Source organism: Cyprinus carpio, chromosome B3 (genome assembly GCF_018340385.1).
Source record: "Cyprinus carpio isolate SPL01 chromosome B3, ASM1834038v1, whole genome shotgun sequence".
In the NCBI taxonomy this organism is placed as follows: Eukaryota; Metazoa; Chordata; class Actinopteri; order Cypriniformes; family Cyprinidae; genus Cyprinus; species Cyprinus carpio.
In genome coordinates, this window is record NC_056599.1 from 22,128,041 (window position 1) to 22,155,986 (window position 27,946).

The 27,946-nt window shown below is 37.0% G+C and overlaps 1 long non-coding RNA gene and 2 pseudogenes across 1 annotated transcript; 2 read left to right on the forward strand and 1 right to left on the reverse strand.

The window, feature by feature from the left end:
- The first annotated feature begins 481 nt into the window (after positions 1–481).
- On the forward strand, positions 482–5,147 carry LOC122136531 (annotated as a pseudogene).
- Positions 5,148–12,165: 7,018 nt separating this feature from the next.
- On the reverse strand, positions 12,166–13,957 carry LOC122136795 (annotated as a pseudogene).
- Positions 13,958–22,079: 8,122 nt separating this feature from the next.
- On the forward strand, positions 22,080–27,907 carry LOC122136537. Its single transcript, XR_006154206.1, has 3 exons — positions 22,080–22,121; positions 26,717–26,823; positions 27,626–27,907. It is a non-coding gene; the product is annotated as an uncharacterized LOC122136537 (long non-coding RNA).
- Positions 27,908–27,946: the final 39 nt, after the last annotated feature.

Below are 27,946 nucleotides of genomic sequence, written 5' to 3' on the forward strand. Positions count from 1 at the left end.
TTCATATCCTACAAACTATCAAAGGATTTTTTTTTTTTTTTGTACTTCTTGTGCATCACATGCCTGCCTACCTACCCAGCTGTCTGTGTGTCTGTCTGTCTGTCTATCTATCTATCTATCTACCTAGCTGTCTGTCTGTCTGTCTACCACACGTCTCCCTAAATCCTGTAGAGGTTCAACCAATCCGATGAAGACTTCGACACTCCTGAAGTGTTTCACTTTTGTGTCTCATATGCATCAGACGTTCAGCTAACGGTCCGTGGGCGTGACATCTGAGGCTGAGACTACAAGCCTACCTGAAAACAACGAAAGCATGATTCTCAAATAACGTGTAATATAAAACTTGTGTGAAAGAATAAATCAGTAATCGCGCTACAGTTTGGTCCAATGAAAGCCACGCTTCAAAACAGCGGACAAACGCAGTGAAGTTGAGCCTATGATGGAGAGCCGCAAGAAAGTGGGCGGGGCCTACAGTAAATCCCGTGATTGTCGTCCAATCAAATCATTCAGTGAAGGCGAAGGGGCGGGAGCAAAACAAGTGTGTTTTACATGAGCTGTGCTGCAGTCGTCTCACAATCCAGTTTACCGAAATGGCGGAGACAGCGGACACAATGGAGGTAAGCTTGAGCTACTCAAGGCCATATCAGCTGGCACACATCCGAGGCCACATAGCTATTTGCGAGAGTTAGACTCAACATACCAGCTTTATTTGTTACCTCTTAGCTCCGACGCTTTAGTCGTTGAACGGCTGTGTGTGCTGCGTATGTCGTTATCAGGTGGCTGGAAATGTGCGCACTCGCATCTTGAGCATCCATTTTAGCCTGCCGCGAATAATTCATTCATTTAGCATCACGTGTCTGCTATTGCTAATAGGCTAAAACGAGTTAGGTCCATAGAGTTTTTAAATGTTACGTGTAACCACTTGATGTATAATGGAGTTGGATTTAGTGGTACATGAGTCCTGTTAGCTAGCTCCTCGTTCAGTTTCCACGAGGGTCGTTCAGAGCACGCTGGCGGCGCGCTTCAGTCACTTATTGTTGGGTGCAGACCGCATGGGATGTGCTTGCTACTTTTTACAGCTTTGTTCACAAAACCACGCCTAATTAGTTATTAGTGAGCTGATCGCTATAGTTTGCGGTGTGGTCAATTAATTAGTCGTTTTTTCTCAACCACGTTGTTGCCCGCATGTATTTAAATTAACGCTTCAGAGGACGCTATGAAAAGATTTTTCTAATTTAAAAGGCGAATTATTTTAACCGCGACTTTTCTTCTCTAATAAATTGAATGTTGTGTGTGAGAAACTCGTTTATCCCGGTTTTACCCGCCTTGAATCGTCTAAACTGCTTTTAAAGAGGCAATGCTGGTCTTGAGTCCGCACAAGCTCTGTTAATAGTAATAGTGACGGGTTTTGATTGGTCACAGTGGCTTGAATCTTTTGAATCCATTTACCAAAAAGACTCGTTCTTCGTACAGTGAATCTTTAACTACATCCTTTTGGTACAGTAAGTTAGGTGACAAGCGATTCTTTTGTGGCTAGCACTTATTGAATCTTTTATTTGATTCGGTAAAAATGAGTCATGCGTGACCGAAACAAGTTTTGTCCTTTGTTAAAATCAGGTCTAGCTGGGTTTTGGGTCTTACGACAACTTTTCAAAATTTTATGCAACATAGAATGTAGAAGCTCGTGCTTTTTTCCTCTTTGTGTATAATTTGATTTCTTCTTTTTTTTTTTTTTTTATAGGTGTCCCAGGGAGAGAGCTCTGCAAAACCTGCAGCAGAAGACATGACCTCCAAAGACTACTACTTCGATTCCTATGCACACTTTGGCATTCACGAGGTACAGTCTTGTTTATCCATGAGGAGCAGTACAATTAAACGTCTTCATATCTGTGACTAATGTAAACCCCCTCTGTGTCCACAGGAGATGCTAAAGGATGAAGTTCGTACTCTGACGTACAGAAACTCCATGTTCCACAACAAGCATCTCTTCAAGGATAAGGTGGTGCTGGAGGTGGGAAGTGGAACCGGCATCCTTTGTATGTTTGCAGCCAAAGCTGGGGCCAAGAAAGTTATTGGAGTGAGTGTAAATCCTGCCTGTTTATGTAAATGTCACCTCATTGCTTTCAGCAGTTGAGCTTTTGTTATGGATACCGACTGGTTTAGTTAAATGAGGCTCTTGCCCTTCCTGTCAAGGTGCTCATGCTGTGCTTTTGTCTGATTTTGCATTCTTTTGTCATTCGTTCCCCAGATTGAGTGCAGCAGTATATCAGACTATGCTGTGAAGATTGGTGAAGGCCAACAAGTTGGATCACAGTAAGAACTTCTCATAGCTCTTGGCTTCCTTATTGTATACAGACCTCATTTGCACACACCACATCTGTGATTCTTTTGAACTGAACTTACTGTATTATGAGTTGTGTACCTCAAATACCTGTGTAACCTCATCTTCCTTGTCCAGTCGTTACCATCATTAAGGGCAAAGTAGAAGAGGTTGAGCTTCCCGTGGAAAAAGTAGACATAATCATCTCAGAGTGGATGGGCTACTGTCTCTTCTACGAGTCCATGCTTAACACTGTCATTTATGCAAGAGACAAATGGCTGGTGGGTGTATGCTAATGTCCTTTTAAAGCATTGAAGCTATTCACTATAACTATTCACTATTTGATTTAATGCTCATGTTGCCCATTTGTTTTCTTTTTCAGAAACCTGATGGCCTGATTTTCCCTGACAGAGCCACGCTCTACGTCACTGCCATTGAGGACCGACAGTACAAGGACTACAAAATTCACTGTACGTGTCAATTTCTGAATGCATTTGGGTCTTTTCTGCTGTGTCTGGGCACCATTTCATTTGTTTTGTGTTTTGCATTTTCAGGGTGGGAGAATGTTTATGGCTTTGATATGTCCTGTATCAAGGAAGTGGCCATTAAGGAACCACTAGTGGATGTTGTTGACCCCAAACAGCTCGTTAGTACTGCCTGCCTCATTAAGGTTAGTGTACTCCACAAAAGTGTGCTTTCAAATTTTTATTTTTTTATTTTCCTGCTTGCTTATTCAACCTTACCAATTCTCTCGGTTCATTAGGAGGTGGACATCTACACAGTGAAGATCGAGGACTTGTCCTTCACGTCACCTTTCTGCCTGCAGGTGAAAAGGAATGACTACATTCATGCGCTGGTAACCTACTTCAACATTGAGTTCACTCGCTGCCACAAGAGGACAGGCTTCTCTACTAGTGAGTGCTGTCTTTGTTTTCCCCTCTCTCTACCACAATTTAAGTTATAAATGAACCCTTGGAAAACAAAGTGCATTTATCCTTTAGGCCCAGAGTCTCCTTACACTCATTGGAAGCAGACTGTGTTCTACCTTGATGACTATCTGACTGTGAAGACCGGAGAAGAGATCTTTGGCACCATCAGCACTGAAACCCAACATCAAGAATAATGTAAGCCCCATCTGCACTTAATATTATAAACGATCACTTTTAGAATAGATTCTTACATGAAAGTTTAAAGAGAAATGTGTATATTAAATAATTCTGCATTATATTGAAATAAGTTTTAAAAATATGCCTACTCTACTGTTAAAATTTTGCCTAAGATTTTATTTCTTTTAGAGTTTTTTTATTTTATTTTTTTTCTTCTTCTCCCCTCTCTCTCCAGCAAGTGCTGTGCTATTTTGAAGCTATAATTAAACCTTTTATATTTTGGTATTAAGAATTTATTCCTCTTGTTAAGCTGTAGTCTTCATTTTAAAATTCGACCTGTTGAATGTCCCAAGTTAATAAGCGAATGTTGGTATGGTTCTACAGAACTATACAGGGATAACATTCCTGACCATTAAGGGGATATTTCATAATTAAATAGTAATATAATTTTCCCCCTGTTTTGCAGAGAGACCTGGACTTCAACGTCGACATCGACTTCAAGGGTCAACTTTGTGAGGTGTCTAAGACGTCAGAGTACAGGATGCGCTAGATTTCTTTAGCAAAAGTGTGTGAGAGGCATCTCGGAGAGCAGTTCACGCTTGTGTGTATGAAACCGTGTACATTATTCCAAACTGTGCATGATGGACATTTTTAGAGATTCTGTTTTACAGAATATTGTCTGACTTCTTCTCCTTTTCTTTAAAATGTGCCCAACGGGACTAAACATGGCAAAACAAGGTTTTTTATTTTTTTTTTTGCCTTGCTTTTTTTCCAAATTTTAGGTGCACCATCTTGGATGAAATCCCTTAGGTTTATGCATGTACACATGTGCAACTGCTCTCTTTTGCCTGGTTGTCTGTGTCTGACATGTCTTCCATGTACAATTTTTTCTTTTCCCTGCCATGCCGACATGTCTGTGTTGGTCACTGTAAAAAATGCAAAGCAGCCATATGTTTTGATATTCCATCTGGTTAAGACAGCATCTTCTATGTAGGTAAAACTTGTCAGGTTTAACTGTGGACAGGCGCTCTGCCCAGTAGTAGCTGAATGAGCCCATATTGTATTTTCAATTTGTTTTTTTTATTTGTTCTGTACTTGGAGGAAGTTGTTTTGGACCATCAGTAGAGGGCGCCTCCTTTATGTGCAGTTTGTCTTCTGTGGGAGTAACAGTTTTAATTCATGTAGGGCTCCCTTGTCCTCATCTGTTAGTTTTTTTTCTTTCTTAAACTTTTTACAATAACTTAATCAGAGGATATTATCATGTTATGGATGAGACCGCATAGCAATCTCTTGTGTAACTCATAGGTGGTGTTAATGAGCACCATTTTAGATCCGTTGATCTTTTAATGTCATATAGGAGGAATCTTCATGACCATTTAGTTTAAGCTTATCTGCTGCTCTTTTGCACTATAAGCACTTAAAACTAAGTTTCTCAGACCCAGAACTACAATTTAATTCCATGGAGGAAAACCTTCAGACTAATTTTTCCATTTGAGTGCTTTTATTGAAGGTGATGCTTATCCTGTGTTTGAGTAACTTCACATTTGTTTCATATTGTGATCATCTCTCATATGTGTTGCTGTGTAGTACTGTTATTGTCGAAGGGTGCAAGTTCACATGCCTTGTGTCTAGCACTGGTTTGGATTATTACCAAGCAGGCATTTGTCCACTAGGAAGTATTTTTTATTTTTATTTTTTTTTTGTTTGTTTGTTTGGCACCACAACCCCCCCCCCCCCCTTTTTATTTTAAATAAAAACCGTAAATTGAATCTGCGTGGTTTTTCAATGACCAAAAATGCAAACTGACTTCTCAATAGACTGAGAAGTATACTGCATTTGTATGTCCTCTGTAGAGAACGTTATATTTTAGGGAATTGCACTGAGATCATACATGTGTCAGTTTTAAGAATTTTAGAGATGCCAAATGTTAGACTATGGTTTAACCATTAAAACTCCCTCTACTTGGTCTTTAAAAATGACTGACATTGACCAAATTATCAATTGTAATACTCTTATGGAAATACTGTAATATTTTGTAATTAGCACTTAGGTTTTCAAGTTGTTTGTTGTATTGTTGCCAAGTTATTACATTATTACAATTCTTTTCATTACGTTACCCCAAGAACATGTTAATATGCAAATGAGATACAATGAATGGATACATTATACGGGAGTGAGATTTTACACACATATTGCAAGTAAAATAGTATATCCAACTGTGCTGTAATATCTTTCATTACAATTATTATTAATGGTTTCAGTAGGATATATATAGATATATATATATATATATATAGTGTTTTTTCCCCCCATGTTTTGTGGTAGCTTCTCATCACATTGGAACTTCCAGCAACTTATTTATTGAAGTTATCCAAAACCACCAAATGTTTAGAAACTGTCAATATACAAATTTAGTGTGAAATAAGCTTTTCTTAAACCACTTTAATTTTCTGTTTTATCATAAAATGATTTTTTTTCCCTTCACCATTCTGAATATGTTTCTGGGTCTGTTTGCAAGTAATATAAGAAAAGTCTTATGTGTAATTCACTTTCAGTTGCATGCAAGAGTTTTCTTGTGACTCGGTCCTTATTAGGGCCTTTTGCACCGCAGGAACTTTTTCATAGTCTGATTGATTTAGAGTAGTTAACTAGCTGTATCTAGATCTAAATGATAAGATAAGGTAATCTTTATTTATATATATATATAAATATATAAATATATATATATATATATATATGTATAATATATATAAATTATGTGGTTAGTGTCCTGACAACCCCAAAATATATGTGAATCAACATCAATTTTCATGAGGAATGTCTCTTTTAAAATTGTATGCATTTATTAGGTGGCAGATCTTAAAACATTTGACATCTGAACTATTCAGATTTATTGCATAAGAATATTTACAATTACATTTTTAAAAACTTGAAATAATTTTCAATAGTCTTTGAAAACATAAGACGCTTCATAATATTGTCTAAGTAGAGGTTTTTATGAAATAATACAGGTTTTTTTCGTTTTTCTCATTTTTTTCCTTCAACAATTCTAGCATTTCAGTGTCTCTCATCTGTTTCTGTGTGTTCCAGCTGAAGAATTGTTTTTTCATATCTTTTTGACATTTCCTGCTTCTCTTTTTCTAACCTCTGCCACTCCTTCTCCGTTCTCTGTCTATGCTGGGAACTCTTCATTTTTTCTCTTTATCTCCTCATTCTCCATGTAATGCTGATGTTTTAACTGCTCTTCTCTCTGTTTTTGCCTCTCTAGCTCCATCAGTTTTTGATGTTCTGCAGCCTGGCCACTTAATGCTTTCTGTGTCCTTTCTACCTCTTGTCTCCTCTCGTTTCTTTCAGTTTGCATGTGCTCTAGCATAGTAACTATCATGTGGTTTGCTTTGTCAGTTGTTCATGCAGCTGTGTTTCTCTCAAGCTTTGGCACTGCTGCTCCAGTTCTATGAGTTTAATCAATCTTTGAAAACTCAGCCTCTCTGGCTTTCATTTCCTTTCTAGCAGCTTCAGCTTTCTGTTGTAGCTTAGCTTCTCTTTTCTTATATTTGCTCCAGTAGCTGGTATGTTGTTGTTGGTGTAGCATCCACCCACCATTTCCTGAACCATGTCTTGGATCTTTTTAAGGAGTTTTGGACACTTGTAAATAGTTTCTATCTTTATTGTTGAAAACATGGCATCTGCACCACATTTGTCAATTAAGACTTTGAGATCTGCTGTAGCCCCTCTCAGATAGTCCTCAAAAGTTGTGTCCTCCAGGGCATCCCCCTTTGTGAATAAAACTCAATGTGTATCTTGTAGCTCCCTTCCCAAAGATCTCCTGAATCTGCTGAACTGTTTGCTTCTCTTTGTTTGTGAAACGATTGCCAATCGCCAGGATGAAAAGAAAGACATGGGGACCAGGGTATGACATGTCGATGCATTTCACTATGGCCTGTGTGAGCTCAGCCTCAGAGAGCTCTGTGTCACACCAGCCTGGAGTGTCCAAAACTTTGATTGTTTTTCCATCAAAAACAGTGGTGGCCACACTGCATTGCTTTGTCACAGACTTAGAGCTTGCTGCTTTGTGAAAATGATCTCTTAAGTTAAAACTAAGGATGCATTTTGATTTAAGTTTCTTGCACTAAGCTGACAATAAACTGAAATGTTTGATAATGTGCATTTTTGAAATGTGTGGCAATAAAGACATGATAATTTAGTATCTGGACAATGCAATTCATTCTTTTTTTTTTATTTTTTACAAGAACAATGTAATACACACAAGATAGTATTTAATTTTCAACTGAAATAGGACCCATCCTCAGAATCTGTTGATGACTCATGATCATATGGGATAGACAGATTTTTAAAATTAAATGTAGTATTTGTTTTTTTTTTTAATGTGTAAAAAATGATGAAAGATGCCAAATTCCATTGCACTAAATCCCCTTCTGTGTAACGACAACATATTACTTTAAATGGATAAGGGGTTTAATTTTTTTTTTTTTTGTAATTTCTTTTTTTTGTGTGATGTGCTTTCTGAAGCACTTGAAATTTTATTTGCAGATTTTGACTTTTGTCATCAGCTGGTCTTTGTCGTTCAAGTGATTTATTTCATTCTCTTGGATGGTTTTAGTGAGCTCATCCACCTTCTGCTTTACCTTTTCAAACTCCTTTCTGTCAATCATTGTTTGTCCTTTTTTCTTTTCTTTTTGGTCCAGCATCACAAATACTCACTTGGTCATCGTCATCATCTCTGTTTTCATCTTCAGCAGGACTTTTTCTATTTTCTGCCACTGAATTCTCTGCTTTCATTCCTACACTGTTTCTTTTTCTTGTTATACATAGATTCAGTGTAACATTTATTTTTATTTCCTTCACCCATATCATTTCATCTTCTTCAGAAGTGAAGAGGTGTTGCTGGCAATCTTTTTTTTCTGTTGTTTAAAGACATGAATCTTTCCTCCAGATATCTTAAATATTTGCTCATTTCTGAGGAAAGGTGCTTTCAGTTTTCTTCAAAAGGCTCCTCCAGCTCATCCCCTTTTGGTTGACTCAGCACAATCATGTATTTGATACTTCATCCCCAAACTCCTTCAGGATATTCATGACTGTTTTTATCTCTTCATTGGTAAATCTTCCATTAGTCAGCTACTAAGAGAAAACGATGTGGAGTGTACATGTCTTGACGAATTCAATGATATCCTGCTTCAGTCTTCGTGCACCACTGGAGCTGGATCACACTTTTCATCAATAATTTTGATTTTTTGCTTGTCCACGGGCCATGTATTGACACAGGCCCGAGTGACGTGCTCTTGGGCATGTTGACATATTGTTGAGAGTGTTTCATGCGCTCTTTGCTCCTGGCTCACCAACCAGCTACTTGGCAAGAATCCCATGTCCAGCCCGAGACAACGCAAAAGCGACGTTGATTCTTGCCCCCTGGTCCTGCAGCGGCCCGTACTCCACCGTAGAAGTACTTGATACTTCCACATCGTCTCCCCCATTGTCCCCATATCTTATGTAAAAACTATAAGAGTGCCCCTTTCAGTGCTCTTGTGTCTGTGTTTCTGCTGTGTTGCTTGTAAGCTTGCGCAGCCTTTTACTCGCTGGATGCTCCACCTCCACTTCTTAGATTGTCGCTTTGTTGCTCTGAAACAGATTCCATCGTCCAGGGATGAAGCTTCGCAAGATCAGCATGGGTAACCTTTGTTTTGTGTTTTATATTTCATTGTTTTTATGACATGGGGGAAATGTTGGTCATGCAGTGTGTGGCCTAACCGTTTCTTGTTTGTTGTTTACACACACACTCATATGAAACAGCTTCGGAGAGCATTATGACCTGTATCACACCAGTCCTGCTACAATAACTAGTAAAAATTTGTTTTTTTTCCATCACAACGTGGAAGGCCACACTGCATTACTTTGCGCGCTCCAAAAAACTGTAGTGAATCATCAGATAATGGTGCAAGAACCAATAAAATATTTTTATTATAGCTCACAATAAACTGAAATGTTTGATAATGTGCATTTGTTGAATGGTCTGGCATTAAAGACATGAGAATTTAGTATCTGGACATGCAAATTCAATTCATTGTTCTTTTATTTTATTTTTTTACAAAGAACAATGTTAATCACAAGATAATAGTTTAATTTTCAAACTGAAATAGGACCCATCCTCAGATCTGTGATGACTCATGATCATATGGGATAGACAGATTTTTAAAATTAAATGTAGTATTTGTTTTTTTTTTTAATTGTGTAAATGATGAAAGATGCCAAATTCCATTGCACTAAATCCCCTTCTGTGTAAGACAACATATTACGTTAAAATGGATTAAGGGTTTAATTTTTTTTTTTTTTGTAATTTCTTTTTTTTGGTTAGTGATGTGCTTTCTGAAGCACTTGAAATTTTATTTGCAGATTTTTGACTTTTGTCATCAGCTGGTCTTTGTCGTTACAAGTGATTTATTTCATTCTCTTGGATGGTTTTAGTGAGCTCATCCACCTTCTGCTTTAACCTTTTCAAACTCCTTTCTGTCAATATTGTTTGTCCTTTTTCTTTTTCTTTTGGTCAGCATCACAAATACTCACTTGGTCATCGTCTCATCTCTGTTTTCATCTTCAGCAGGACTTTTTCTATTTTCTGCCACTGAATTCTCTGCTTCATTCCTACACTGTTTCTTGTTCTTGTTATACATAGATTCAGTGTAACATTTATTTTTATTTTCCTTTCACCATATCATTCATCTTCTTCAGAAGTGAAGAGGTTTGCTGGCAATCTTTTTTGTTTCCTGTTGTTAAAGACATGAATCTTCCTCCAGATATCTTAATGATTTTGCTCTAGTTCTGAGTGAAGTTCTTTCAGGTATAGTCTTCAAAAGGCTCCTCCAGCTCGTCCCCTTTGGTGAACAGCACAATCATGTATTTGATGACTTCATCCCCAAACTCCTTCAGGATATTCATGACTGTTGTTAGCTCTCTCTTCATTGGTAAATCTTCCAGTAGTCAGCCTAAGGAGAAACACATGTGGATTGTACATGTTGACGAATTCAATGATATTCCTGCTTCATTTCAGTCTCAAACTGAGAAGAATCACACCATCCCGTGAGTAGTGTCAATAACTTTGATTTTTGTGCTGTGGTCCACAGTGGACATGACTCATTGAACAGGCTCGAGTGACGTGCTCTGAGTGGGCGCTGTGTGAAAATACATGTTTGCCCAAAAGAGTGTTTCCTGATGCGCTCTTTCCTGCTCCTTGCTTTCCCAACAGAATAATTGTCAGCTCCTCCATGTCCAGCCTTTCATTGACAAAGAAAAAAGAAAACAAAATATATTTGCAAGCCAAAATTAATATGTAGCCTGCTGCTGAACAAAGTTATCAAAGTAAAGTAATTATAAGAATTACAACGTTCTTCATAGCTTTTTCTTATAAAAAATATATAACAGTACTTTCAGTCTCTGTGTTCTGTTGTTTCTGCTATAATGAAAGTGCTTGATGACCCTGAGAGCAGCACATTTATACTCTGACTGGATGCTCCACCTCCATCTGAAGATGTCACAGACTCTGCACAGGTTTCTCAAGAGCTTCTCAAGATTCAGCAGGTCTTTGTTTTGTGTTTATATTTCATTGGTTTTTTATGACATGGGGGAAATGTTGGTGTGTCCACATCAACGTTTCTTGTTTCTCATTATGAAAACAAAATATCGATCTCATTATGACCTGTATGCAACCACAACTGCTACAATAAATATAATGAAAAAATAGTTGGAAAACAACAACAACAAAAAAATGTAATCATCAAGGTCCAAGCACCACATAGGCGCATGATTAGGTGATTCAAGTGCCCTGTATCTCTTTCAGCATAAAGTGCTTTACTGCCAAAATTCAACAGTCTTGAATCTCAGTTGATAAGAAAAGTTTTGATAAACCGAGTTTGCAGAAATACATGCTATTCTTGCAAGGTTGTAGCACCCCGTATGGGCAGAATCTGACATGACCTGTTCAGATGTGCATCCTCAGAATGTCCTCTGTTCTATGTGTATCTATGTGTATTTTGTCAAGTTTGAATTTTTGCATTCAGAAGATATAAGACTATTAATTACAAGAAGGCTAATTGTCTTGGCTTATATATTTGCAATGTTTAGACATGCAAATTTCTGAGTCAGATTTTTAGTCCCTAAAGTTGCAGGTTTATGAACTGCAAAGTAAATGGCCTTATTATAGTGCTACCTAGTATACAGAGGCACCTGGGTTTAGAGGCAATATGGTTCAATCACTTTCTGTGCTTGGGCCCCTAACAATGATTTGCAAGTCTTATCCACATGTGTAAATAAAGTATTCAGTGTCAGAGTCAATAACATAAATTTTGCTTGACCAAAGAAATGTATTGATTGATACACGCTGCAGGGTTTTAATATTGCATTACAGAAAAGTATGGTTAAAGATACAACATAAATTCCTTAATAAAATTAGGTTGACTAACATACAAATGTTGTATAGCTGGTCAAAACATTCAAATAAATTGTAGGCATGTGTTCTTCATACAAATGTTTCATTTATTCCATTTAAATGCCTTTTTGTTTAATTTGTTTTATCTTTGTATTGGTCCAATGAAATTTTATTTAAGCATATAAGAAAGTGAGGTCAAAATTGTCTACACCTTAGAAACAAAAAATAAAGGGCCCTGTTTGGCATTTGGACAGCAATCCTCTCTAACACATCTTCAGGTCTCTTCTTGGCTGCCCGCCCGGTCAGCGGAGAACTTTGAGGAAGACACTGTCAATTTTGTGGGAGTCCCTGCGGAAACAGGACAGCAGGCAATGGAAATTGACAAGTCGGGAGATTGGTTTTTATCCTGGCCGAGGCTGTTGGTGTAAAAAGGAAGAGAGGACAGGTTGTCTGAAGTTGAGTCCATCTGTCGAGAAGAAAACATAGACAGGGACAATGAATAAAACCAACCCTGCTGCTTAAAAAGATTTCTTTCAATGGTTTTTATCCAAACATCATTTAGTTTTACACTTATACTTCCCTCCTACAAACATCATTCACAATATACACACCGTGAGCTGTTCTTTTTAAGTGCAATCACCTTGTTAAAAGACGTGCTTCTCCAGACCTGCTCCCAGGCCTGTTGATGTTTTCCTGTAGCTCTGTTTGTTTTGCTGTCAATGGTGTTGCGTTCTGGATGTGCCAGGCTGGACGCCTCAGAGGAGAGAAGGGCGAGGGGATCGGCCCACGCCAGCAGCAGAGACCGAGCCAGAGACAGCAAACTCATCCTCCGCACAACAATCAGAATAAAACTACAATTGTGACCACAAGTAGGAAATGTTTACTCATAGTTGACACTGCACATTAAAGGGTTCGTTGGTCACCCAAAAAATAAAAGAAAAAAGTAAATTCATTTGTTCCAAGTCCATAAGGCTTTCGAACCAATGAGGTTTCACAAAAGTGAATTCTTGTGATTCTGCAAAGAACCAGTGAGTCAGAGAGGCAAGTATAATTGAGTTCACATGTATCATATTTAATGTTGCTCTATGTGTGTGTTTTGATTATAGTTCATATGTGAATAAAAAATCTTTATTAATTTTAGTTTTGTAGTATGGACGTTCAATAGACGAACAGAAATCTTGCATTTCTTTAAAAATCTTTAAACATATTCATTTTTTTAAAAATTAAATATATTAGTATATTTTATTTTATATAAAGTATTACAGTTTACAACAATTTAATAATATATTATATTGATATTTGTATTTAAATTTTATATATATATATATATTATAATATATATATATATATATATATATATCCTATATATTTATATACATATTTGTAATTATAAAATTGGTTTAAATAATAAAATAATGAAAAATAAGCTGGAACACACTCTCAAAAATATAAGTATGAAAATTGGTACAGGGGTGATACCTTTTCAAAAGGGTACACCTTTGAACTTAAAGGGTCCTTATCGTTACCTTAAAGCAAGACTATAGAATACCCTTACCTTTAGTCTCTAAAATGACTTTGCTTAAAGGTACATAGCTAAAGTGTACATATTACAAGTATATCTTTTGAAAAGGTATCACTCGAGTGACAGCTGTCACACTTTTTTTTCTGAGAGTGCAAGAGAATTTTTTTTACATTTGATAGAGATGAGGATGGATGCAGTAAAAAGCATGCTCTTACCGGGACTTTCTTTCAGGGCTTGGTCTTTGTCATTGGGAACCTGAAGGGAGGGATGTGTGGCACATCGATGGACGGGGGCATCATTACCCTTCCAACTGGAGGAAATGTGAGAATCCTGTGGATTGAAAGCAACATTTAATATTAAAACAACCAACATCAAATCAAGAATTAAATACCTGCTTGGATAAAACTAAAGTCACATATTGAAATAACCCGGTGAGAGGGGCATACAACACCAGGGTGTTTGGTACTGACCAGGTCATTAGTGAGAGAGGTGCTGAGAGAGTGCAGTTTGTCGAAAAGTTGAGAGGCTCGCTCCAGTAAATCATTCAGACCAACACCATTGATGGAGACAAATGCACATCATCAGAACAGCCACTGAAAATGCAAAAAGAAAAAGAAACCATCAAAAATAACCATTTAGGGTCATCTGAAGTCCGGTGAGTATGAACAGGAAAATGGAAAATGGAAAAAAAGGGAATGTAAAGGACGAGAAGCTAGAGTGCAAAATGTGGCAGGGAAAGGTTAGTCTGGGAAAGACAAAGGTTTGCTTACCTGCAAAGCACAGTCGAGATCCTTGAGTCATTTTAACTGGTTTTAACTGGTTTTAACTGGTCTCGGTTGAATCTTTGCAGTCTCTCTTGAGCTCTCTGTCATTTTCTTCCCATTATATAGCCCTGCTCTTCTTGGTCCTCTCATTTTCATATGCAATAAATCTTGCACTCCAGGTGTATTAGGTAAATCCTGAAACTAATGAAACACATTGATGTGAGGGTTTGGGCTGATCAATGTTTATAAGCTGTCCTGAGTAGATACACAGGACATGAAGGCAACAATCAGATGATCAGATGATGATCACACAGTCAGATGATGTACCAGTTAAATAAATGTAAAACAGTCCTTTCTCTTTTAACTATGATATTTGTGACGTTTAATGATTTTTTTTTTCTTTGGCGTGATGCAATTATTTTAGGGTCTCTGAATGGAAAAACAAATTGATTCTAATAGACTGCCACCACTATCAGAATCAGAAAGAGCATTTACACACACACACACACACACCACACACACACACACACACACACACACAAGGAAACTGTTCTTGGTGACAGGAGCTTCCGGTGCAGAAAAAAAAGGTACAGGCATAGTGAAGACATACATATAAACTTGAATTGAACTGAATTTAAGCTAATGAAATGGCCTTTTTTGTAATAAACTAGCTGTTTTGGTGCTCAGTAGTGGCCGGTGGTACTGTAGCGCCAGTTCAAAGAGAAAGTTGGCCAGGTGTGAAGGGTCCGAGTTGATTTTTCCAGCTCTTTTCCTTTCTATGGAGGTTTTACCGTAAATGTGTACCCATTTCTATGCTCTTACAGCTACATGCCATTTAAAAAGTCTTCACTTGTGAGCCCATTCCCCCAGCAATGAGGAAAACACTCATTTGTCATGACCTGCTGTGAACTGAGAGCGTTTTAACCCTATTTGTTTCTTTTCTGTTCTTTCCTTGTTTATTTATATCTGAATTGTGCTGGTTGAGTCCAAATTTCTTATGAAAGTTTCCCGTTCCCTTAATGTTTTCTGACTTATTAGTTAGTTACAGTGTGTGACCTTATGGAGCCTTGAAATAAAAAAGGACGTTTGTAACATTTTGTGTAATAGTGTTATCATTCATTCATTCCCGTATGAAAACTAACCTTTTTTTGTAGTAAACGTGTTGGAAGCATGTTTTTGGCGTATTTGATTACCGTCCTCACTACAAAAACCATGGTAAACTATGGTTAGTACAGCAAAACCATTGTTTTTGGTTGCCATGGATTAGCATGTTTTTTTTTTGGTTTTGTAGAACCATAGTTACTTTTTTGTAAGGATTCACTCTGTTACCTCAAATTTCTTTAGTCTTTCCTAAAAATTTCTCATATATTTTCTATATTTTGGGAACTTCAAAATTTCACATACAGCCTGTTTCAGCGAACCTATAGCCTACTTTTTATTATTTCATTTGACCAACTCCTATAAGAACTCTGTCATAAGAACTCTGTCATAAGGACGCTTATCCAATAACAACCTTATAGTCTCATTACAGATGAGAATAGCATTGTATGCATGTGCCATTAGGGCGTTTCTCCTCCTTCAAAGTCTCCTGGAGAAGGAGGCGTGGATCTAGTTGCTACGTAATGCATGTTCCAGTTCAAAAATATATTTATTTTGTTTTCCAGGTAAATCTTGCCAGAAACTTTCCAGACTGCAGATCCAGGTGTAAGTAATTGCATGACATTTTTATGCTAATTTAATTATCTGCACACTTTAGCTCATTGGCAGCAGTGCAAATGCATATGGATGTGGGTTGATTGTTAGAAAAACAGGACGTTCTTGTCTGAAGGTCACGGGGTTGTGTAATATTCGGTTCCTGTGAAAAAATGTTCCCGTGGGTGGAGTTTACGTGAATAAATCATTAGTTCCCTTGTTGTGGGCGTTGTCCTTGAAAAAAGGGAAAGTGGAAAAACAAGTGATGTGACCCATACTCCAGAAATGTGCTCTGCATTTAAAGTGCACACAACACAGCAGTGAACACACACACATGACCGTGAACACAACCCCAGAGCAGTGGGCAGCCATTTATGCTGCGGTGCCTCGGGGAGCAATTTGGGGGTTTGGTGCCTTGCTCAAGGGCACCTCAGTCATGGTATTGTCCGGCCAGAGAACTCAAACCCCACAACCTTAGGGTTAGGAGTCAAACTCGCTAACCACCAGGCCACAACTTCCCCATGAAACAACGTTCGCAAATGAATGGAACTGAAAATATCAGTGCATGCTCCTCAAATCGCTACTTGTTTCAATGGATTTATTTTGAACCGTAATGAAGTGTCAATGTTAAGCATTGAAGCATTGCAACAACCCGAGACCCGACGGTAGTTGCTCGCATTTCAGCCTGTCTGAGTGACATTTCTAGCTGGATGAATGACCATCACCTTCAGCTCAACCTTACTAAGACAGAACTGCTGGTGGTTCCAGCTAACCCATCGTTTCATTTTCTGCTTCCTCTGTACAGCTGGTTTGTCAACCATAACTCCTTCCAGGACAGCCGAAAACCTAGGAGTTGTGATGGATGATACAGTTAAGCTTCACAGACCATATTGCTACAACGACCCAAACGGACCCTGTCCTGCAGATTTGCCTTATTAGGAGATTAGAACCCTTCCTGTCTTCCCAACTTCTTGTCCAAGCTCTTGTTCTCTCCAGACTGGACTATTGCAATGCTCTCCTGGCTGGGCCTTCCTGCATGTACTATCAAGCACTCTGCAACTGATCCAGAATGCCAGCAGCGAGGGGTTGTCTTCAATGAGCCAAAAACAGCTCAGGTTACTCCTCTCCTCCTCAGGAGTTACACTCCTGGCTTCACTAGTAGCCGCTCGCATTAAATTTCAAGGTACTGATGCTTGCCTATAAAGACGACCACTGGCACGGCACCAACATACCTAAGCTCATTAGTTCAAATCTTATGCGCCCTCCAGAAGTTTTGCGCTCTGCAAGTGAACGGCGCCTTGTGGTGCCATCCCAAAGAGGCTCAAAATCACTATCACAGACTTTTTCCCTGGACTGCGCCCAGCTGGTGGAATGACCTCCCGATCTCAATTCAAACAGCTGAGTCTTTACTCATTTTCAAAAAACATCTAAAGACTCATCTTTTTTTGCCTGCACTTAACCAACTAATACTAGTACTTACCCTTTTCTTTTCTGTCTATCATATTCTTAAAAAAAAAAAAAAAAAAAAAAACCCTGGCTACGTGTTCTGTACTAGTCTAACTGAGACTTGTCATAGCACTTGTATACCGTTGTTGTTCTCTTGTTGATCTGATTGCTTCTATTGGTTCTCATTTGTAAGTCGCTTTGGATAAAAAGCGTCTGCTAAATGATTAAAATGAAATGTAAATGTAAATGCACAGCGTCAAAACAATGCAGTTTGTATAATATGATAAATCGTCTTTAAGCTGTTTTGACTTGATTGATTACAGGCACACAGCAAAACCAATAAGCGAATAACCTACTGTATGCTAACCTTGGGTAATATAGTTTCTTATTTATTGATGTGATTAGCTACTTCAAGAATATTATTTTTACATTTAGATAAGAAATCAGTATGTGTCATCATCAACAATGTTATAATATGGCTTTGATTTGCTTTATAATGTTTCCACGTATATTCATCATCATGTAAAGTCACTGTCTGTTTCAGATTGGATGAGAGCGCTTAAGTCACTGGTACAGAGGTTGATCATTGTATGAACTGGACATACATGGAGACTGTTTCTCATCGAGTGCCAATAAATATCTCAGACACTTAATTTTTTTGCATTGCTTCATTCCATATGCATACTTTCACACAACTTTCCTTGTCTTTTCAATTTGATTTATATTCATAAAGCAATTACTTCTGTACTGGTCATAGTAACATTTAATGAATATAAACTAATATTTATGTGATCTACAATATCATTTTTAGCATAATTTTAAACAGTAAAAAATAAAACACTTACTATAAGATAACATGTTATTGTTAACCTGCATGTCATGTTACTATTAACCCAACTCAGAGAACTGTCAACATTTAAGTGTGTTGTTAAATTAACTTTAATTAAGGAGACAGGAGAACAGAGTTTGGCTGACAAAAAACATTTGGGTTTCATTGTATTTAATAGTTGTAAAATGTGAAAAACAATTTTGAATAAGCTGTTCAAATGGTTAAACATTATTAACACAATGGATCATGAAATTTTGGATGTTTTCACAACACTATTCTTTAAACATGACATGATGAGGTTGTTTTTCAGTGCAAACATATGGTCAAAAAACAGACACAATGTATGCTTATATATGCTATTCATTATTATAGTATTTATTAGTAGTAGTTTTTTCTCAGATTCTCTAAACTGTTAAGCTCTGTATTTGACTGTTAACTAAATACAATACAGAAAATGTGATATGCTATGCTAATATGACATATTGTGTAAGTTCCATTTTAAAGAAACAGGTCATTTAAATAAAAATTGACCATATAAAAATTAACTCACTCGCATGTTGTTTCAATGTTGTATGACTCCTTCTGTAGAAGATACTTTTTAAAAAGTTATTTATTTATTTTTTTGCTCATACTGGTTTCAAATGGGTGAGTAATGATGACAGAATTGTCATTTTTGGGAGGATTACTACCTTCAATATATTTATAATCTATTAGTTCTTTTGAGATAAGTGATTCCCAAACAGGCTTTACGTGGAAAGCTTTTGATGTTAAAAAAAAAAAAAAAATCAAATATACTAATAAATCGTGAGTAGTAGTAATAGGAGAAAATATGTGACAGAAGTAAATGTTCAACCAGATATACATAAAAAATAATTTTAACATATATACATAAAAATAAAAAAAATATACTGATGGGTCTGTGGAGGCTGGTAAAAACTGGTTATTTAAAAAAAAAAATAGATTAAAGAAAGAAGGACACAGGATGCTCCACACCAACTTTATTAGGCCACAGAGACATTTGTAGTGGTTTGTTTCAGGCATAGCTGTATACAAACTGTATTAAGTCTCCAAATGACAACCAGGTAAGGCTAATCAAACCCAAACTATTAAAAATAAAGCACCACAAATAAAATATATAAAAATATATAAAAAAGCTAAATACACCCAAATAGTAAAAACGTTATTAGGTAAGATAGGTTATTAGCTTATTGATTGTTTGCTGTGTGCCTGTAATCCATTAAGCAAAAACGTTACAGACAATTTATCATATTACACAAACGATGCATGGTTTTTGGCACTGTGGCAGTTAATACTAATTACATGTGTAACACTGGACACTTCATTGCCTGTTACAAAATAATCCATTAAAACAAGTAGCGATTTGAGGAGCATGCACTGATATTTTCAATTCCATTCGTTTTGTGCGTTGTGTCAAGGGCACGCCCAACAACACGGGAAACTAATGAATATTCATGTAAACTCCACCCAGGGCGACAGTTTTTCACAGGGAAGGCAACCGAATTATTAACACAACACCGTTAATATACCTCTGTCATTTTCAGATGCGCGCGCTACTTTCAGTCATGTGCTCCTACAGCTTTAAATCGCGTAACATCTGTGATTTAGACAGACAGGGATAGGCTTAGCTAAACTTTTTAAGTAACCGACGCAGAATCCGCAAAAGTTTCAGATCTTTAGAAGAGAGTAACAACTATGCTTTTGTTTCAGTTAAAACGGATCCACATGCTCACGGACACAATCGAATAGGCTTACGTTTTAAAAGTAATACAAAGATAGGTACATTTACGAATTGGACTTTAATGACACAGGCATTTTAGCGTTGATAAAAGAGGAAAAATAAAAATACAAAACACTAAAAATAAACTGCAGTAATAAAAAGGTTACAAAACAATTCTAACAAATATTTAAAATAAAACTATAAAACATGCACATAGGTTACCTTAGGATACGTTTCGTCCCGCGGAATTTCAATTTATTATTATGCATCCAGCTGTAAATTAATTTACATTAACCAACAATGAAAGGATTAGACCGATTGCTTTTTACAAGTTAAGTGTCCTGATTTATATACGACTCCTTGACTTTGTGAAGGGGTAGAACAGGATGAAGGGGCCGGTGAGCAATGAAAGACTCTCACCTGCCGTCGAATAATAGTATGTTGTGACATCTTGTTTTTATTCAGTTTTCTCTCGAAAACCTACATGTAAATAGGTTACTAATATTAAAACCTATGAAGTGACCACTATTTTGAATATTGATTCAAATGTGACCCCCTTTCTGGCATCAAAACTCTTAAAAGCCAAATGGATTTGCTTGATTAAGCTTATAGTCAGACTGGTCTGCACACCATATAGCTGAGGGATGGAATTAAATTCAAATTGAAACTTTATTCATATAGAAATAACTTATTGTTATTTTCATTAGTGCTGTCAAATGATTAATCGCAATTAATCGTATCCAAAATAAAAATTTTGTTTCCACAATATATGTGTGTGTACTGTGTGTATTTACTTTGTATATATATAAAGATACTCACATACAGTATATATTTAGAAAATATTGACATATATTTACGTTTATATTTATATTCAGATCATTTATATTACATAAAAATATATTAAATATATAAATATAACATATTTTTCTTAAATATATACATGCATGTGTGTGTATTTATATATACATAATAAATATACACAGTACACACACATATATTGTGGAAACAAACCTATTTTGGATGCATTAATCACGATTAATAGTTTGACAAGGACGCTAATTTTAATTATGACATCCATTTAGAGGGATGGGTTAGTGAATGTAGTGCACAATTCACAATAAAACAAAGTTTAAAGGGAAAGTTATGTTACAATGTGATGGGCTCTAAAGTGGCTGGTGGTGATGCTTTTAACTGTTTAAAGTCATGCATGAAAATGCATTCGCTTTTTAATTCATTAATTAATCTGCTACTTCTATTTAGTGTACATAAATGTAAATGGGGGGGGGGGGGGTAAGCCTTTTGGTTTTTCATTTTAAAGGAAGAAGAAAGTTGGAAAATTTGTTAATTTTAATGTTTTCGTTTAACCATTTTACATTTATTCATATATCTCGATTTTACATTTAAATTTAGTCATTTTGCAGATGCTTTTATCCAAAGCGACCTAGAATTGGGGAATACATAAAGCGACTCTTCTTAAAGAGGCAAACAGACACAGGAAGTGCTTGAAATACCAAGTGCAGGCATTGTTCAAATAAGTACAAGCTGGAAAGGAAGGAATAAAGAAGAATAGGGAAGGAATTTTTATTTATTTTGTATTTATTCTAGTGTACACCCTGGCTGTATTCATTTAAATCCTTTAAGAAAAAATAAAATAAAAAAGGGAAATTGGATGCAATTTAAATGATTAACAAAGAAAGAAAAAGTGTAAATTGCAGCATGTCATGAAAACATGTTGCCATTAGTGGGCCGCCCATGCACAGTCCGTGATATCACACAAGAAGTAGTGCAGCTTTTCTGTGTCCGAATGCAAGTTAAGTTACTCTACATACTTTCCATTGGCTCAGCACACTTCATTACACACTGTGTGACTTTAGGTGCAGAAAAAAAACAAACACATTATTTGCTTTTTGCATATTAAGCGCCATACTTTCAAAATGTTTTTTATTTTTTTATGTTTTAAATTTTTTTTATTTATTGTTTTGCTGAGTAAGGGTTGAACCCGATCACTGTTTGATCTCTTGCTCATGTACATATGTACCCTCTCACGTTCCCCCCGTCCTTCCTCCCCTGTGAACTATGTACACTACCCCTCCCTCTTGACAACTCTAACTCTCCATTCTCTCTTTTTCTCTTGCACATGCAACCACAGGAGCGCACGGATCACACCAACGCCACAGAACCATGTCGGACTCAGAGAGACTGCAGCTCCTGCCCGAGACCCCTGCCCCAGCACCCTGTGCTGCCATCAAGGCAGATCTAGACAAATGGTAAGTGGACTGGAGCAGCAGTCATGTATGGTCCATAATACTCTTTATAGACCGAATTACAAAATGTTGTAAATTCTCATACTCCCAAACATTTGGATTTTATTTCCTAATAGATTTATTATAGTTCTTAATTAGTTAAGATTGGTGATATTCAAGAGAATTATGATACACAGAGGAAACCACTGCATCGTGATGGCGATCCAAAACTGGAGGGAAAGAAAGGAAGACTTGCGCCGAATAAGGGGTGCAAGGTTCCGAGGTCAGCGGGATCCGGTGTTTTTTAATAAGATGAAACTTAATTAAGCTTAGTGAGTTTTTTAAATGGTTGATTGGTGTCAGTTTGATGCGAGTTGGCAGCAGCAGTGGGGCGACGCTCATTAAGAGCATTCTGGGGTTTTTCTTCAACTTCAGTTCCATGTCCTCACGGCTGATTGGCTGTTGGGAATGTGTCTACATCATGCTTTCCTCTTGCTCGTCCTACCAATCCCAGGATGATTCCCCTCTCTTAATCTTCGCCATTATTGTCCCCTGCAGCCTCCCTGGCCTCGCTTTGTCATATTTGAGTTTTGACCACTTAAATGAGAGGGAATCACTGATGTTTACAGGTGAAACCTTTTCACCGGGTTTCCCTGCCCTCCCACTAATGGGTTTTGCTGGTTTTATATCCTGCAAATGAAGGAGATTTAAAGTGCCAGTGGCCAGTGATGAACATTTATTTCAGTATGCAATATGCTGTCCTTTCTCCCTATGTAGGGTTTCCATGTGTTCCCTCTCTTTTGACCATTGACACCAGCCATTGCTCAAGCTGTATTTGTGACCCCAATCCCCACACCACCACCCAAAAAAAATGTAGGCTGGCTGCTTTTGGTGTTTGTAGTGTCGACAGGCCTGGGCAGCATGAGAAAGGGAGATAAGGTTGCACATACGCTGACACTTTGGTGTGCAAGGACTAGATCTGGGAAGGGTGTGTGGGGTTGAGAATTTGGTTGAATAATGGTCCTGGTTTCACAGGCCATCACAGTCACATTCATTTACAGCAGTGCTTCTCAACTCCAGTCTTTTGAGAACCGCCCTCGCAAGATATTTCAGATGTCTCCCTGTTCAACACATCACCAAGCTGATGAGATGAATCAGGTGTTTTAATTAGAGAGACATCTAAATCATTCTGGTAGATGGGACATTGCTTTAGCGGATATAAAACCAACAAAATCCACTGTAAGCCAAAATGGGTTTGAGGGAGGGCAGTGAAAAAATGGAGAAAAGGTTCATCTGTAAACATTAATAGTTTCCTCTCACATGAGCAGTCACTGCTTAAAATGACAAAGCGAGGCTGGGACGCTGCAAGGACAGACATGGTGAAGACTGTGAGAGAATGGCAGAAGCAGGTCAGGTTGTCATTGACCTTTCTGTGACCATTTTGACACAGCAACATGCATGTGTTGCTGACTATTTTGAATGTTTAACCTTACAGAAGGCGACCTTAAGTAACATACACCACACTGGTAACTACATACACTTTCGTGCATAAGTGTGTGTGTGTGTCATCCATTAGTGTGTGTGTGTGTCATCCATTATAGTGTGACATGTACTATTCACTGGATCACTTTACACCTGGTCTAAGCATGTCACAGTGGGCCATCTTGTCTTTTTTTTTTTTTTTTTTTTGTCATGCTAGTCAACAAAGGGGATTCATTCATCATGCATGGGCTTTAAAAACTCAGAATAGGATTAATGTCACAGGTTTAACCCCACAAGCTAGCAGTTATTCACTGGGAGAATGCATCTGGCTGCTTTGTTGTGGAACAGTGTACAATTTGTGACCTTATGACCTTGAGATGTTCTCCATTTTGTATTGTTTCAAAGTCTGTGACTGAACATCATCCTCAGAGTTAACGTACCACACCATTGTGTCCTATAGGGTGTCCTTTCAAGAATGTTAATGCAAATCACAAGTTACTCTTTTACACTTTTAGCTGATTTTTCCCTCTCATTTGTGTTAGCATGCCTGCTCTTGTAGTGGTTGGAATGCATTGTTCTAGTTTTGTAGAAGCCCCCCTCAGGGTAAACAGTGTTACTTAATCTATCAATAAACAAAAGCATCTGCTTTATCAACATAGAATAGCTTTGTTACAGGAGCTCCATGTGGAAATAAATCAATTCCATATGGATTCAGTATTTATTAGATTCCAGTTGAATTATTCTTTGGGTCAAATAAAATTATTTTCCTATTTGTTGTGTTTAAGATCAGAGGACTCCTGAGCCGTGCCCTTTTCCTTTTGCATTATATATGTGGAGGACTGGCCATCATGTGAAGTATTTAGTCTTCATTTAGGGAGGGGATCATCTCCTTCCTATTTTTTCTGATGCTTTTTGGTATCATTTTAATTTTACACCTCCAAGACTGACAGATTTTCAATATTTGACTGGCAAATAATTATGGTTTGGTTCATTTAATTCACATCTGTAGCACATTTTAAGACCAATTGACCTATATTTTATTATTATTACGATTTATTACTCTGTCATTGTTTACTCACACTCATGTCATTTACAAACCATTTCTATTGCAGAACACAATGTGACCCTGGATCACAAAACAGGTCTCGTCCCATTCGTCGATATTTGTGATATCACAAATCCCGGAAAATATGTATTGTAATCCAAACGAGTCGTCCCCGTTGTAGTTTTTTTGAAAAGTGATTTCTATTAAATTAAATTTCTCCTTTTGAATTGGACTTTGAGCTTTGTAACTTTGCAGATCTTTTTTTTATACTCAAACAGCAACATTACAGACTTAACTAAAGTGAAAAAGCATAATAGCACCCCTTTAAGTCGCTGGGGTATATCTGTAGCAATATCCAAAAATACATTGTATGGGTCAAAATTATTGATTTTTCTTTTATGCCAAAAATCATTAGGATATTAAGTAAAGATCATGCTCCATGAAGATATTTTGTAAATTTCCTACTGTAAATATATCAAAACTTAATTTTTGATTAGTAATAATATGCACTGCTAAGAACTTCATTTGGACAAGTTTTTAAAGGCGATTTTCTCAATTTTTAGATTTTTTTTTCCACCTTCAGATTCCAGATTTTCAAATAGTTGTATTTCGGCCAAATATTGTCCTATAATACAAACCATAACATCACTGGAAAGCTCATTTATTCAGCTTTCATGTATAAATCTCAATTTAGACAAATTGACCCTTATGACTGGTTTTGTGGTCCAGGGTCACAAATGATAACGTAGGGAAAAATTTAACAAAACAAAAAATCCACAAACCCATTATAATAGAAAAACCTACATTACAAAAATTGAACATTATTTGACATCTACAAACCTTTGATTAATTTATATTCCACAGAAGAAAGAAAGTCATACAATTTGGGAACAAGGTGTGAGTGAGTAAATGATGAACTATCCCTAAAAAAAAAAGCTTTTAAAAATGGCTGTGCTTTTGCCACCAATTTTACATCACATATATAGAGTGTTTCAGCATTTGTCTCTCAAATCAAAAGGTCTTTAAACACCCATTTTCTGGTTCATTTGACACAGTTTTCCAGAAATTCAACACATTCTGAAATCAAATTAGCTTTTAAATGGACCATTCTTCGAGCACAAAACATGGGTGGCTTTCCAGTTGAAATGGTTTTTTGATCTCTAATTATTGGTTGATGAGGATAAAGACATAATCTGACCCTAATTGTTTTTTGTCAGTAAGTCTTGTGCTTCACAATGGGCCATTCTCCCTTTGCATGTCTTCTCTCTGAATCAAGTATTAGTATTAAAATGGCTGCCTATGAAGAGGAAATGCCCTTGGCTAGTGAAATCCCCCATACATCCTTACACCAACGTCACATGGCTCATCAGAATCAGTCTGCATAAGGCGCTTTATATTAAAATTGACCAGCTGTGTGTTACATCACCACTCTCTGAGAAAAACGAAAGCGAGGAAGAGCATGCTTATGTCACCATGCGAGATGCAGCAGATGATCTGTGGGGGAGGGAGACTAAAAATCATTTTCTCTCCGGGGGGAGGGGCTTTCTTTTCCTCATAAGTCACGACATCTCCCTCTTTTAGCAGGAGGCATGTCTCTTTTCCATTACCTGCTTGCTTTGTCATGTGATTCTAGGGCTCTATCTTTCACTGGTTCAGCTGGATTATCCGCCTCCCTCGCTTTGCATCTCTTTCCCCCCTTTGCGATGTCATTCCTACCCTTGTTTTCGCTCCATCACTCTGATGCAGTGTGTCAGTGTCTGCCGTTGTTTGGTGTGGAGAGGCTCAAATAATCTCACTCATACAAATGCATACATACTGTCTCATTCAGTTGCAGCAGAATCCAGCCTCTCATGAGTGCACATTTTATACAACTTTGCAGAAACAAAAGACACAACCAAAGTTACGTAATTTCTTTACAGTGTGTGGTACAGAACCTTTATATTGATCATATTGATCATGAAGTCTTGCATGCTTCAGAGGGACAAATCTGCATTTTTGTGTTGTATATGTGATATGTTGATGTGAATCAGTGTGTGTGTGTGTGTGTGTGTGTGTGCTGGAGTAATGAGCGTGTTTTCTGTGTGTGCTACAGTGTAAAGGCGAATGGTGAGGAAGCGTGTAAGGAGCTAATGGAGGCGTTTGCTACCTGTGTGAAGAGCAACTGCTGAGGCGTCATGAGGAGCTCAACATGCAGGAAAAGTAATGCACATTCACTTGCTTCATTCCCCTTTACTTGGTCAGATGAGCATTTTATTTATGTAAGATCAGCAGATGCATTATGTACTATGTTTTCTTTTCTAAATATGTGAATATGGCTGACTGATCGGTATTTCAAATTAGCTGGGAATGGTCTAATAATTTTAGGATGCACATATCTAAAAATAAAATAAAAATAACAACAACAACAACAACAAAAACATTATTTTCCATGTTATGGGTGAGAATCGATAATTGGCTGATATTTATATTCATTTTGAGATTAGCTGAAGAATAAACTGTTTTCATGAAATAATTAGTTTGTTAAAAATAAGTTAATGAGTACTGTATCATGCCAAATTTAAAACTAAATGTAATGGGGAAAATAAGTATGCAAGAATAAATGTCCAACATAGACTATAATATTAAATCATATTTTTAAAAAATTCAATATTGTTTAAATTTCAAGTCAAGTTTACCTTGTTACTTCAAAAATTATTACAAATTATGTTAACTTGACAATTATTTTAGATTATTTTAGATAAAATTAATTTTAGAGTATAGTCAACCTTTTTTAAAAAGTCAGCGTTTATTCATTACTAACTAATTCACTCCACACGTTTATGTTGTTGTATCAAGTGAAACTATGTCAACTGGAAAAAAAATATTTAATATTCTTAATATTATCAGTTGATTGGCTTTTAATTTAATCTTAAACACATTTGTTCTGCTCTGTTTTATGACTGCCTGCATGATTTTTATTATTTTGAAATGCATGATTCTCTGTATTTCTGTTTGTTTTTAGCGTTTTACTGCACTGAGTACTCCACCTTCCCAGCATTCCCCTGCAGCTCATGGCACTGGACTCAATGATGGGGTTTGGGGTTTGGCAGCAGAGACCATATTTGTGTCTCCTTCCCTTCTCTACTGACCTGTGAAGCTTAAATGGATTCCTCCAACCACCAACCTCCCCTCCCCGTTTGTGGCTGATTGTATTGATCTGACCTGTAGACAGTTTGAGAGTTGATGTAAATGATGTGTCTCAGATGCTTTCAAAATGGAATAAAGATTTAAAAAAAAAAAAAAATTGACAATGTTTGTTTTGGTTTTTAAGTAAACTCTTAAA